At 31.4% G+C, this 16,222-nt stretch overlaps 1 protein-coding gene across 7 annotated transcripts in view; it reads right to left on the bottom strand.

Moving 5' to 3' along the window:
• The window catches only part of Arms (Ankyrin repeat-rich membrane spanning), a 162,320-nt gene that overhangs the window by 33,582 nt on the left and 112,516 nt on the right, over nucleotides 1-16,222 (bottom strand). Inside the window, exon 1 of one of the 7 annotated variants that reach the window (XM_076782307.1) lies at nucleotides 13,991-14,297. The exons of the other annotated variants lie outside the window; for them this stretch is intronic. The gene's annotated coding sequence lies outside the window, so the exon portion shown is untranslated. Of the gene's footprint in view, nucleotides 1-13,990; nucleotides 14,298-16,222 lie in introns of those variants that run through there. 7 annotated transcript variants of the gene reach the window in all.

Genomic DNA, 16,222 nt, shown 5'->3' with positions numbered 1-16,222 from the left:
GTGGCGCCACTTTGACCGCGAGATTTTGAACAGCTCAACAAAAATTGGCGTAAATTTTATTTTCATAGCGGAAACCATGAAAAAACTATAAAAATCATTTATTTTTTTATTTACTTCCGTAAATAATGGGAATGTTGAAAAATACTTCACATAAAAGTTGTAGACCTCATCAAAATACACATTTTATGTACTATTGATTTTTGTCATAAAGATAATGTTTCTCTGAGAAAAATGATAGGTAATTATTCACTTCTACAGAACCACCCTCGATTGCAATGTCATGACAATTTTTTATTTTTGAAACGAATACCTTTATTTTTTAGTTTTCGTGCGGTAATTTCACTTTTTTTTGTTTTGTTTTTTATTGTAAACTATTTTTTAGTTTTCATGATATTGTTCCATCCGCTTTGTTTTCGTTTTTTAGAACAAACAGGTTTATTTTTTAGTTTATATGAGGTTGTTTCATTTCTTCTATAACGAACAGTCGTTTAATTTAATGTTTAAGTTTAGGTTTAGGTTTAGGTCTGGGTTAGGTCTGGTAATTTCACTTTGTTTTGTTCTTTTTTAATTGCAAACTATTTTTTAGTTTTTATGATATTGTTCCATCCGCTTTGTTTTCGTTTTTTAGAACAAACAGGTTTATTTTTTAGTTTATATGAGGTTGTTTCATTTCTTCTATAACGAACTGTCGTTTAATTTAATGTTTAAGTTTAGGTTTAGATTTAGGTCTGAGTTATTCCTTTTGGGGATGAAGTTTCCCGCAGAGGGTGGATCTCGATACAAGTGGAAAGTTAAAAATCCAATGATACAGAAAACACGTGGGCGAGGGAGGAATTTTGCTGTATCTCTTTTTAGTATTAACTAACGAAATTAGCAATAAAACTTGATTTGTATTGGATGAGTTATATGAAGTTTTGAAGATTTAATATCGTTTTTCTCAAAAACTGTTGTCTTTATGACAACAATCAATAAGACATAAAATGTGTATTTTGATGAGGTCTACAATTTTTATCTGAAGTATTTTTCAAAATTCCCATTATCTACAGAAGTAAATAAAAAAACAATGATTTTTGTGCCTTTTTCATGGTTTCCGGTACGAAAATAAAATTTGTGCCAATTTTCGCTATCATACTCGTAATCAGAACGTCAAAATACGTAAGAATGCAGAGTATAACAAAAATCGTAAGTATGTCCTTTTCAGAAGTTTATGCAAATAGATTAACTTATAATACACTAATAATCTCCATTTGACTGCGAATTATCCACCATGTAGAATAATAACACACACACACACACACTATGTGATCCAAACAAATTGTTACAATCTGTTTTCTCAGAAATCAATGAAGATATCCACTTCATTTTTTGTTGAAATTAAGTAGCCCAGGGAGCTAATTTTTTTACGTGCAACAAATTGTTTTCGGGAACTCCTAGATTTTTTTAAATGAAAGATAGTATTATTTTCTTTTTATTGTATACATAAATATTGAAATAATCCAAATATACCAGGAAATAATTCTTATAAAAAAAGCAGAATTCGACCATTTGATCCTTGGAATACAAGTCAAGGTTTTAAGCAATCTGGCAAATTTTATTCGCGAATAACGAATAAAAATGTTAGATTTGCTCGTAAACTAGCTTTTTCCCATGGCTTTGCTCGTCCAAATATTAGTTCAGAAAGTTTATTAACAGATTCTAACTTAGAAATGAATTTACATATGTAAAAATTAATGTACGAGTCGATTGAAAATTTTATTCGTTATTCGTGAGTAAAATTTGTCCAATTCTAGGGCACACTTATGAAAAGAGTTCACCAGTCACAGAGCTGATACGTTCCGTTATGTAATACGTATAATTTCAAATACTAATATTTTCTATACTAAGACTCAATGGTAAAAACAGTTGGACACGTAACGATTTATATTCGATGTAGAATCAACATGTTAAAGTTTTCCCAAATTCGTGTTACGTCATCCGTGCCCCCCCCCCCACCCCCTGGCAGTGCAAAATTAGTCGCCGCGTGCAATTATCGAGGTTTGGGTTAGTGCCCGATGCTTCGAACGCGCTTATGGGTTTTCTACTTTAGAACACTAAACAAGTGTAATTTCTTTGGTTTTTGCGGGCAATTTTCACACAGTCATTTGTATTGATCTACGACGATGTTTCAACGCAATATAAGTGGCCCCCTCAGGTATAATGAAAACATTATACAGAGTATTCGACCACCCATGGGAAAAATTTTAATGGGAGATTCTAGAGGTCAAAATAAGACAAAAATCAAGAATACTATTTTGTCGATGGTGGATTTGTTAAAAAGTTATTAACGTTTAAAGTTCCGCCCGTATTGAATTTTTTTCTAAAAAGTGGGTAGGATTTCGGGGGTAGGTCTATTCACCAAATATTATTGTAATTGCTCCCGGCAACCGAAAGTAATTTTTCCAGAACAATTTGAAATTTTTTAATTTTGTCGAAAAATTTCTCACCTTTTCGAATTTTTTTCTCGAAAGTGGGTAGAATTTCGAGGGTATGTCTAATGACCAAAACTCATTGTAATCAGACCACGCAACCGAAAATAATTTTTCTAGAACTATTTGAAATTCTTTTTTTCTCCGAAAATTTTAGGCACCTACCCCCCGTCGATTTTTCTTAAAAATTTGTTTTTCATTTTTATTAAATTTGTTTGACACTCTACAGAAAAGTTGTTTAATACTTTTTTATAGGTACCCATGGGCTGTGCTTCAGAAAAAAATTTCAATGAGATATCTTTACTATTGTACGAGTTATGGCTGTTTGAAAATTGGACCATTTTTATGGGGTTTTTCCCATTTTGGGGGGTCAAGAAACAACTTTTCGTATATTTTTAGAATTTCTACACATTCTGCACTAAAATACGCGTCGTTTGCTTTTTGAAAAATTAAAATCGTCCAACCTGTTCAGGAGTTATGACATTTTAAAGATTCGCATGAAATTTCAGGATAACATTTTTGGCTTCACATTAGATTTTCGGTAAAGAATTTTTTCCTCGAAAGTGCGTGGGATTTTGGGGTATGTCTATTCACCAAAAATGCTTGTAATTGATCCCTGTAACTAAATATAATTTTTTTAGTATGATTTGAAATTTTTTTCTAGAAAGTAGGTAGGATTTCGGGGGTAGGTCTATTCACAAAAAATGATTGTAACTGCTCCCCGCAACAGAAAATAATTTTTCCAGGACGATTTGAAATTTTTTAATTTAATTTTTTTATAACTTTTTAATGAAGCCTCAGTCAAGAAATTGATATTCTTGATTTTCGTCTTATTTTGGTCTTTAGAATCTCCCATTAAATTTTTTCCCAGGGGTGGCCGAACATCCTGTATAAGAACTTTTAAAATAATAAATTCTGTAGAAAAGATAACTAAAATGAGGACACATTAAGTATTAAATATACTGCAATTAGATACCGAAATCAATTAATTAAATATATTGCAATTGGACGGTTATTTGGCAATATATTTAATAATTAAAAGAATCGGGAAAAGGTTTATGCTACGACAAACTTTTTTCAAGTTAATCTTTAAATTAATTATTAGAACAATGAATTAAAAACTATTCATTCGAATGTTTAATAATCGTTTCTTCAATTGTTTTTTCTACCAAATTTAGCAATATCATTATAATTTTATGAATTTTAATGTTTTTTTCACAATTTTTCATTATACACGAAGAGTATACTTCTACATTAGGCCAAAACGTCGTCATAACTAAAAATAAATAACCCTGACAAAATTGCTCTTAAAAACTAAAGAAGTTATATCTTTTAGTTTCTATAATTATCATATTGATTTACATCGAACAAATAATCGAACTATTTGGCGCCTAACGAAAGAGGCATTTCTTTGTAAATTCTTTGCTCAAACAATGATAATCGATCTCTCAAACTTAGTATATTTATTTAGACATATTTCACGCAACTGTATATTTTTTTCATAAAGAAATGTTAATTTATTGAATTGACATGTTCAAAGTATATCGATGAAAAAATACCCGTTAGACTGGTGTCCCTGATTTTTTAAAATTCTATTGATGTATCAGTTTCGTATTTGGTACAACTGTGTTTGGGACCACAAAGAGAAGAAATATTATAGACTGGTGAAATCGTGACGTAAAGAAATGTAACAAAATTTTACAACAACAAGTAAGACGATTTGCTAGTTATGATACCAGTGATTAAAATGCATTTACTTTATATATCTATAAAATGTGAAGATTGATTTATTGACTGGTGTTCAAAAGTAGTTCCAAGGAAAATTGTGATTAGTTTAATTACATCGCGTCTTTCATTGAATCAATATAAAAATATTAAGAATATACTTGTTCAATTGCAATAATAATATAAATTATTATAAGATATAGAAAAAGAAAGATATAGTTTTGTATACGTATATTGAACCCATTTCGTTCAGATTTAAAAAATTCTCTCTTATGGCTATACGAGCTATTTAAAAATTTGATTTTTTATTTACAAACGCATTAAGTTATTTCAAAATTTTTAACATTGTGTTTAAGTTTTCATTGTTAGTTTATCAGTAGTGATTCGAGCTTTTTACCAGATTGTAAGTAAATGATTGCCAGACTATCAAATAGAGTAGTCCTTAAAAATAAGACACCTTGATAATTTAGTCTTTTGTGATGTGTGCCAGGATTTTTACATATTTGGTTACAGAAGATTACTTCTACTTGTATCCTACAGTTTACGTAAATTTCTATGTTTAACTAACGAAACCCCAATTAAGAGTAATACATTTCACACGAACGAAGCAATAATTTACAAATATATTTTTGGAAATACAGGTTGTTCGGCCAACCCTGGGAAAAATTTTAATGGGATATTCTAGAGGTCAAAATAAGACGAAAATGAAGAATACCAATTTCTTGATGGAAGCTTCATTAAAAAGTTATTAACATTTAAAGTTTCGCCCGTACTGAATTTTTTTCTAGAAAGTGGGTAGGATTTCGGGGTTATGTCTATTCACCAAAAATGATTGTAATTGACCCCCGCAACCGAACATAATTTTTCCAGAACAATTTGAAATTTTTTATCTTCGTCGAAAAATTTAGGCACCTTCTCGAATTTTTTTCTTGAAAATGCATAGGATTTCGGGGGTATGTGTAATGATTAAAAATGATTGCAATTGACCCCTGTAATTAATTATAATTTTTTTAGAAGGATTTGAAAATTTTTTTTTTCGTTTTAGGCACCTAATTAGATTTTCGGTAAGGAATTTTTTTTCTCGAAAGTGCGTAGGATTTCGGGGGTATGTGTAATGACGAAAAATGTTTATAATTAACCCCTGTAATTAAATATAATTTTTTTAGAATGATTTGAACATTTTTTTTCCGTCGAAAAATTTCACACCTCGAATTTTTTTCTCGAAAGTCGGTAGGATTTCGGGGGTATGTCTATTCGCCAAAAATGATTGTAATCGACCCCCGCAATCGAAAATCATTTTTCCAGAACGATTTGAAATTTTTGAATTTAATTGTTAATAACTTTTTAACGAAGCCTCAGTCAAGAAATTGATATTCTTGATTTTCGTGTTATTTTGGTTTCTAGAATCTCCCATTAAAATTTTTCCCAGTGGTGGCGGAATACCCTGTATATCCAAACGCATAGTTCAAGCTTTGTGTTAATAACGAAGAAAGTTTTTACAACATAATAATATTTATTCCATATTTTTTAAAACGAAGATCGACTCATTGGAACATTCTGCACACAAAAGCGTTAAGGTGTAATACTATAAAAATTAATACTTCTTGAGATATTTTAAATTTTCGCTGACAAGATCACCTACGACTGAATTATTTCATTTATTTATTTATTTAAGGTCTTCATTACTCAGAACACAATTTAATACAAATTTAATAGCGAGTTTCTTAAAAATTTCCCAATATAACTGGCTACATTAAAAAATCAAAAAATAAAGAAATTAGTTACTTTGTAACATTCATTACATTTTAAAGTCAATCTACATTTCTCTGTACCCGAGTGTATGGTACACAATGGGTGTCTGCTCGTAATTTTACAAACACGTTTGGAAGATCCATTACGTGATGCAAATTTTTAACATTGTTTCAAAGTACAAAAAATGGTAATTAACTTGTTATGCTGTATAATAGTTGAAAACGCGATATCACATTCGCAGTTTTCCGGGTAAACGAAATACATACCGAGTGAAGGTGGTACACGAACCGACGATGCATCCTAATCTAATTGATCGGGCGTAGCGAGAAATTAGCGATCGGACAGTAGAGGAGTCCGAGATGATGAAGCGTCTCGTGAGAAGTTGGCTAGGCAACGTAACGCGGATCTGATTGGTGTCTAAGTCGCTACTCTAGTTTAGAGTTTAATAATTCCACCTCCCATAACACGCATTGTCGCTATTGGCCGCGACGGTGGTCGCTCGTGTGACACGTGCTAGCAAGAACCTATAGGTGGGGAGTATGGGAGCATCGAAAGTGGGGTCAGACGGAACAGGGTACTCCCCTGACCCCTGTGTCGCCCCCGTTAGTCATCTTCTCGCGGACGCACAGTAAATGCTGCCAACCTAACTCGGAATGTCTTACAAACGAAGTGCGGGACATTTGGAATATCAGTTTGTTCAAGAATAAAAAATTAATTGGAAAGATGGGAACTAATAGAATTACGTAATATCATAACTTTTATATTTCCAACTCTCAGTAATTTTTTTTAAAAGTATAGTTTACTCTTCACTGGTAAATACCACGGGCGATCTATTCGAGCGAAAAGAAAATGTCTGCCAAACTGTGCGAACATTTTTAGGGATTTTTGACAGAATTTTAAATTCTCAAAAGAGGAGACGTGGAAAATTTTCTGTAAACGTTAATAAAAAAAATAGTAAGGTAGTCTGTTAATTTTATGATAAGCAGAATATTATTTTTCAATGTTATTAGGACTTTATTCCCCCGTTTGGTATTCAAGCGAAAAGAAAATGTCTGCCAAACTGTGCGAACATTTCTAGGGATTTTTGACAGAATTTTAAATTCTCAAAGGAGGAGACGTGGAAAATTTGCTGTAAATGTTAATAAAAAAAATTGTAAGGTAGTCTGTTAATTCTATGATAAACAGAATATTATTTTTCAATGTTATTAGGACTTTATTCCTCCATTTGGCAAATACTGCCTGCTCTGTAAGTTCTGAACTCTTCTTTTTAACATTTTTTAGATTCCAGATTATCCATCATGGATTTTTTTTAAACTTTGCATACGTGTAGGTACGTAAGTCTGTCATCGATTCCAAGCGTGGCTTTTTTGTGGACTTTTAGGAAACGAAGGGGGTTGAATTATGGATTTATCGAAATGTTTCGGAGATTGTAACTTTTGACTGAAAAATGATATCGACTTGTACCTTGCGGCAAAAAATCACAAAAATATCAAGCTCCTGAACTGAATACTACTTTGTGGTTTTTCGATATTTTAAACTTAATTTTTACGTATTTTTCCAGTTTTCATGTTCGTGAACAATTCCGAAAAATTGCAATACCCAACAAATTTTAATAAAAAAACTCCGTATAAGAAACTTATTTTCACATCTTGAGGAAACTTCTCGTTTTCGAGTAATAACATAAAGTTCCATTGACTCTTCAAGCGGAAGTATTTTTGCCAAGTATGTATCGTAGATACGGACTATCGATTTAACTCTGTTCAAAGGGTACCGTATATCACTGAACTGTGTAGACTTTTGATATTTTACTGCATTCTACTCATAAAACATTTGTTTCTGAATTGATAATTGCATATTACTGTATATCTTTAAATATCTTTTACTTTGATTACACTCACTTTTTCATCGTTTTCCTCAACTGAGTCTTCAGATATTGGTCTTACTTGTTAGATATGAGAAATGTTGATTCAAGAATTCAGATGGGATTGAAAGCTTATCTATGTAAAAAATTGATGAAAAAGTTGATTGACATCCATAAGAATAAATATTGAATACACTTTCTATATTTGGTTACATTTGTTTCTGAATTGACAATTGCATATTACTGTATATCTTTAAATATCTTTTTCTTTGATTACATTCATCTTTTCATCGTTTTCCTCAACTGAGTCTTCAGATATTAGTCTTACTTGTTAGATATGGGAAATGTTGATTCAAGAATTCAGATGGGATTGAAAGCTTTTCCATGTAAAAAAAAACTTAAATACTATATGCATAATGGTTAATACGAAATATGTTACTATGCATGTAAGTGGAAGTTGATTGACATGCATAAGAATAAATATTGACTTCACTTCCTATATTTGGCTACATTTTTTTCTAAATTAACAATCGCCTACAACTGTATAATATGTTTTAAATATTTTTTCATTTGATCCTATTTAGACTACGTTTAACTGTTATCTCTGACACTGTGATTACAAAGTCGAATATTCTGATACGAGCTTTGCATATATCCATGTCTATCGTTTCATAAACACGTTCGGCTTTGGACTCTGTTCGTACAATCTACACTAATCAGATGCATTTCAATCGAGGTAGCGTGCATTTCTTTTGTTCTTAAGAATCTTTCATGAAAGTACAAACTTTCACGATTTTTAAGTGGAATTAACAAAAATGAGGATACAATTGTAACAATTTGGAACAAAATTTACGGTACGTACATTTATATAAATAAATGTTCGAATTATAGATTTGAAAGAGCAACCTGCAGTGGACAAAAGGAAAGAAATTTATTGAAACCATTGGTTGTAGTTATAACAAATGGGTATATAATAATTATATTTGAATTGGACCGATTTTGAGTGGTTAATGTATCTGATGCAGACATTTTTAAACATCTGATAAGCGCGGATTGGTTTTGAGCATTTTTTAAAATTGGAGATATTTTAATATTAGAGGATTTTTACGCATTAAAGACAGACTCGTTCAAAATAATTTTAAAGTTCTCATACCTGCATCATTGCAAAAAGGAAATTGTTAAAAATGTTTCTATAACTGGTTTTTGATATCTAGTTTTGTTTGTGTTATAATAGGTACTTCTGTATTTGTGTGGTTGGCTGCAGTGCTAAGAAATGCGCCATTTGTCTTTTTATGTTCTTTAGGAGTTGTTGAAACATAAAAATGTGCGCACGAGGATGGCACATGTGAGTGAAAATATAGTAATTCTTAATTAATTCCTAAATTAATGTTAATATATTTTTCTTTCATTAAATAAACAAATATAATGTAAGTGAAGTGTAATGTTTTTTTTTAATTCTAACAGAAATAAAACAACTATTAACGGCAGAAGCAAACGAAAGTAGACTATGTACAAAACAGAGATGTTGAAAGCATCAATAGTTCTTTGAAAAGATTTCAATACTTTAGAAACATATTTGCCTCCGAATATGCAACTCGTTTATTTGAAGAACTATAACTAACAGCTTCAATACACAATGCATAGATTTTTAGACGGTTTTATAGTGACGGTGACGATTCACAAACAGTATTAACACTAGGTTTACGGACACTCGTTGCGCATATTTTTATTGTAATTCGCTCTGTTCATAGTTACATTAAGATGCAATTTTTCTTTTAATGAGAATGTATATTCATATCATCACATCAATTAAATCCAATATAAATTGCTAACAAATAATATTTCTGAGTTCTGTAAAGTTACGTTTAGAATCTTAATGCGTCAAATTTATGTATTCCGTAAACCTAGTGTTAACACTCCCAATATAATGAAAACATTAGTCGAAGATGGAGGCTTAATAAGACAAATATGGAATCTCGAAAATACACCACAACACTACAACAATTCTCAGCCTGGATATTACAACATTTAAAAATATTCACTGGTGCATACCGATTAAATCCAGGAAGATCATATGTGAATTATCTGTTTACAGAAAGATACGAATTCTTAATAAGCAGGGAAGAATATACAGGGTGTTCAGCCACCCCTGAGAAAAATTTTAATGGGGGATTCTAGAGGCCAAAATCAGACAAAAATCAAGAATACCAATTTGTTGATGGAGGCTTCGTTAAAATGTTATTAACAATTAAATTCAAAAATTTCAAATCGTTCTAGAAAAATTATTTTCAATTATGGGGGTTAATTACAATGAGTTTTGGTCATTAGACATACCCTCGAAATCCTACCCACTTTCGAGAAAAAAATTCAAGAAGATGTGAAATTTTTCGACGGAAAAAAAAGATTTCAAATCGTTCTAGAAAAATTATTTTCAATTGCGGGGGTTAATTATAATGAGTTTTGGTCATTAGACATACCCTCGAAAACCTACCCACTTTTGAGAAAAAAATTCGAGAAGGTGAGAAATTTTTCAACAAAATTAACAGATTTCAAATTGTTCTAGAAAAATTATTTGCGGTTCCGGGGGTCAATTACAATCATTTTTGGTGAATTGACATACCCCCGAAATCCTACCCACTTTCTAGAAAAAAATTCAAGAAGATGTGAAATTTTTCGACGGAAAAAAAAGATTTCAAATCGTTCTAGAAAAATTATTTTCAATTGTGGGGATTAATTACAATGAATTTTGGTCATTAGACATACCCTCGAAATCCTGCCCACTTTTGAGAAAAAAATTCGAGAAGGTGTGAAATTTTTTGACGGAAAAAAAATATTTCAAATCATTTTGGAAAAATTATTTTCGGTTGCGGGGGTCAATTACAATCATTTTTGGTGAATAGGCATACCCCCGATATTCTGCGTATTTTCAAGAAAAAAAATTCAATACAGGCGGAATTTTAAACGTTAATAACTTTTTAACGAAGCCTCCATCGACAAATTGGTATTCTTGATTTTCGTCTTATTTTGGCCTCTAGAATCCCCCATTACAATTTTCCCCAGGGGTGTTCCCTGTATTAGGTATTAGCTATTATATGGTATTTAAGTTTTGGACGTTATATGAATAAGCTTTCAATCCCATCTGAATTCTTGAATGAACATTTCCCACATCCAAGACTAATATCTGAAGACTCAGTTGAGGAAAACGACGATGAATAAGTTCAGTGTAATCAAAGAAAAAGACACTTAAAGATATAGTTATATGCGATTGTCAATTCAGAAAAACATATATTTAATGAATAGAATGCAGTAAAATACAAAAAGAATACACAGTTTAGTGATACACGGTACCCTTTGAACAGAGTTAAATCGATATTCCGTATCTAAGATACGTACTTAGAGCTTTATGTTATAACTCGAAAACAAGAAGATTCCCCGAGATGTATCATATACTATTTAAAGAGCATAAAATAAGCTTCTTATACTGAGTTTTTTGTTAAAATTTTAGAATACAATTTTCAGGTATTGCAATTATTCGGAATTGTTTACGAACATGAAAACTGGAAAAATGTATAGAAATTGAGTTTAAAATATCGAAAAAACACAAAATAGTACATGTTTCGAAAGCTTGAATTTTTGTGATTTTTTATTTCAGTCAAAAGTTATGGCCTCCATAACATCTCAACAAATCATCTTCATTTCCTAAGAGCTCACGAAAAAGTTACGCTGGCAACTGATGACAAATTTACAGACCTATACATATGCAAAATTTGAAAAACATTCATCATGGGTAATCGCTAATGTAAAATGAATAGGATCCTTTTTTTATTGAATTTAAATTCAAATATTTACAGAAGTATTAGAAATTTACTATTTCAGTAATTCGTTCTCGGTCATCACGAATTTCTGAAAAATTTTAATGGGAGATTCTAGAGGCCAAAATAAGACGAAAATCAAGAATACCAATTTGTTAATGGAGGCTTTGTTAAAAAGTTATTAATGTTTAAAGTTTCGCCAGTACTGAATTTTTTTCTCGAAAATGCGCAGGATTTCGGGGGTACATCTATTCACCAAAAATGATTATAATTAACCCCCGCAACCGAAAATAATTTTCCCAGAAAGATTTGAAATTTTTTAATTTTGTCGAAAAATGTCTCATCTTCTCAAATTTTTTTCTAGAAAGTGGGTAGGATTGCGGGGGTATCTTGATTGACCAAAAATAATTATAATTGACCCCTGCAATCAAAAATAATTTTTTTAGAACAATTTGAAAATTTTTAATTTCGCCAAAAAATATCTGCACTTACAAAATTTTTTTCTCGAAAATGCGTAGGATTTCGGGGGTATGTCTATTCACCAAAAATGATTGCAATGGACCCCCGCAACCGAAAATAATTTTTCCAGAACGATTTGAAATTTTTTAATTTAATTTTTTAATAATTTTTTAACGAAGCTTCAACCAACAAATTGATATTCTTGATTTTTGTCTTACATTAGCCTCTGGAATCTCCCATTAAAATTTTTCCCCGGGGTGGCCGAACACCCTGTATACATATAAATTTCAGTGATACAAATAGATTAATACATACACATGTATATACCACCAATAAATTTTTTCACAAGACATTTACTGTTTCATTAAACTCGTCTTGTATTAGGGTTGTCGCACAGCAACTGTTTAAACAACTGGATATCGTCAACTGTTTGTATATTTTCACGTTCTTAAGTCTCAATTTGTGTGTCAATCAATTTCAACGTTAATTATATTTTTTACTAAGTATCATAGTTACAAAACATTTTATTCGTGAGAAAATGATAATTCTCCCTAATAGAAAACATTTCTATATTACATCTAAATTGCTTTTTCTTTCATTACATTTTTGTTATTTACCTCATTAGATAACACAATCTGTTTTATGACTATATTATTAATTCTTGACTGATATGGAGTATTTCGACACTTCATCGATTACATATTTATTTTTATAACTAATACTGTGTTCTATTATTTTATACAATAAATTGCATAAAATGAAGGCAATTATTACAAATGTTAGAATAGTCAGTTTTAATTTCGCGCCTTCTCTCATTAAGTGACGCCGCTATGTGGCGTTATAATAGGTTAAGCTTTTCCGTTTTCCTTGATGTGTGACTCTTTTCCTTATTAAAAGGTTACTGTTCTACTGATTGTGAGTTATAATTTTGATTTCTGTGCGAAATTAAGTCTAATTACTAAACAACAAAATCGCTGCTTTTTAACCAGTTAAGTGTGTTTGACGACTATATCCGTCATGGAGATGTGGCAGAATTTTGTGTCATGACGATTATATCCGTCATGCGTAAAATTTTGTTACAATTTAATATTTAAATTGTAATTCTGGCGAAAACTAAATTATATTCGTAAATTTTAATATGTTTAAAATATTTCGAGGCCAAGACGAAATGAAACAAACAAATGAAAATTATAAATAATTTGAGTTGGATTCATAACTTCCTGGAAGCCAACTCGTAAGCAGTGCAGTAACACTGAATCTTTGATTATCCCGATTTTCATCTTGATGTATCAAAACTAAAAAAAATCGTTTTTTTAACCCAATATTTCAACAGCGCCACTTATTCTGTGTTTGACGACTATACCCGTCATCGCTTGATTATCGCGACACACACTGGTGGGCACTTTGCAAAGAGATCGCCACAGTTAACTGGTTAATTTTCAGTAGTATAGGTTCAGGGGAGTTGAAATAACCTACAATTTTGTAGCCGATACAACGAGAACTGGTAAGAAATATAAACAGTGAGGATCACGTGATCGACACTGCGGTTGCAGATGATTGGCTGCTGAAGTCGCTACTCAGGGACGTTTTGTAGCGGCCCCTGAGAAGGGCCCTCGCATGACGCATTAAATCCAATCGAGATGATTTAATCGCAAGTTAGAAATTATATTGCAGCAAATAATATTATGCAATGTTCAGATTTGTGGATGTAAAAAATTTTTTTATTAAAACATGTTACGGTTGAAAATTGGAAAAATGCGTTGAACATGTTGTTCAAATTACTGAACACAACTTTTAGCAATTGAACCATTATATTGTCACTAACTGAATCATTTATAATTTAAATTCTGACAGTTTAATCATAGAATCAACATAATTGTACGTAACTTTCAAACACACATTTCAATAATACTGACCAGTCGTTTCGTTTAAGGCCGTTTCTTGCTCGTAAACACAACCAACGAAAGCAATGCTAATATTCACGATAACATTTCACGACGAAACACAGTTTATGTTCGGTGTTAACCTCTGAATGTTCACTGTCACATGATTCTGAGTTACGGCGAAGCGCCGTGACAGAATGTGCAATGAACGCAAAAAACTATCTTGGAAAAAATTGTCCTTAACATGCGTATTATTCTTCCATGAGAAGATGATATAGCTTATTAATATCCCTACTCCTGTTGCAATTCGCTGACCCTGCTTCCATCGCAAGTATTGGCTGCTATTGGCCCAAAACAGTGACGAAAACAGAGATGCACTCTCACACTATGTCAGATCACACGTACGTGAGCTCGTAGTTTCGAAGAGTCGACAAAGACAAACTGACACATGCTCTCTTTCTCGATTCTCCGAAGCTGCCCGAAGTCATTTCAGACCGCTTCGTGTGAGTCGAGAGAGAAAGGCTCACGTTTGCCTTCTCGCTCTTGAACAACTGAAATCCGACCTCACGTCAACAGCATACGATATTACGATTTAGAATCTCGACTGTCCAGGCATTTTTACTTTCCGACCTATCTAGGCGCACATAAGCAATGTATCCATAATGAGACAAAAATTTTGTGAAATTTATTTTACGGAAATACACGTTTTAAGATCCCCTGATCATATTTTAATTATTGAAAAAAAAAGAAATTGTCTTTTATTATTCCTATGTATGAGCGTACTTTGCGCAAAATACTTTGAGATTGAAAATTAATAAATTAAAATAATAATTTTAATAAATTAAGATGAAAGCCATTTTAATACAAAGTATTAGATTTAAAATTTTAAAAGGATATAGTCGATTATTTTTAGTGTGAGAAAGTGCCTTCGGTGCACTTCTGGCATCTCATATTGGGACTACGTGAAACAGAATACCTACCAATGCTGCCAACAATGAGTGAATATTTTGTCTCACGTAGTCTCAATATGGCCGTTGTCGATTTTCGTGACCAAAGTCAGTGGGCTGCAGCAGTGGGAATGTAAACACGTTTTCTTCACGTGGGACAGTACACTGGTTAAAATATTAATAAAAAATAGTAATAAGAAATGAATATACACATATCTGGATTTTTTAATAAAAGTAAAATAAAAGAAAAAATAAAGACACCGAAATTTCATTCGGTAAGTTTTATGTAAAATTAACAGTATTTAATATTCTTATGAAAAAACGCGAATGTTACTTTGAGTCATAGATTGAATCGATATTACAACCGATAAAATACAGGTATTTTTAGACAGACATTTTGTTGTCAAGGAAATCGATTGTTTCAAATACCAGTCTCCCATGAACTGTGACCAATTTCTTGACACACTTCCGTTAATTTTTCTATTTTAGTCTTTATTCTACCAGAAACGCAGAGCTCTACGAAACTCTTTTTCAAATTGAACTTTTTTAAATTCGTTAGAGTATTGCTTAAATGTGTTTTTAAACCTCTTTACCATTTACAGCATGCTGATCATTATTTATGTTGCATCGATATGCACATCAGTCGAAAAGTTGTACTGAAAATATTGGTACACTTCGTTGCCTTTCTTCCCATTTCAATACAATAGAAATATACAAAATATTTCAATAAAAAAAATATATTACAAGCACAATTGTACACAGTAAATAAATTCAAGAAGAACGTAATTGTAGGGATAATTTAAACAAACTATGTAAATAAATTACTCTGAAATCGCTCTGGAATCACTCTTTGTTGTGAAACAATAGATAACGATCTGGAATCGAATCAAATGACGACCTTATTATCTACTGGTATCCTAATAATACTAGTGAATGAACAGATACAGGTGTTTGTAACTACAGGTCTTATATTCTCGGAATGTAATTCAATATTTTTACCGATATGGACCGTCTTATATCGGTACTAAAACAATTTACCGATTAGAGGTTACGTCACAATAACATGGAAACAAATACCGGTGCGATACCGATAACCCAGACCTAACCTCAAAACATACCGACATTCAATCTCTGTTTTGAGTACCTTTTATAAATTAAAAGGCTTAAATTCTTCTATTTTATAAATGAAATTATTCACGTAACGCAATTCATTAGCAACTGATGTTAAGGAAATAAAATAATTGTGATTAAAATCGTTTAAAATTGAGATATGAAATATAAGGAGTTCTCGTATTTATAAGGTTATGTTTTAACGGTA

This window comes from Colletes latitarsis, chromosome 14, assembly GCF_051014445.1.
Source record: "Colletes latitarsis isolate SP2378_abdomen chromosome 14, iyColLati1, whole genome shotgun sequence".
NCBI classification, from domain to species: Eukaryota; Metazoa; Arthropoda; class Insecta; order Hymenoptera; family Colletidae; genus Colletes; species Colletes latitarsis.
Note: the sequence above shows the minus strand (reverse complement) of the source record. Positions and strands in the feature narration are given on the sequence as shown.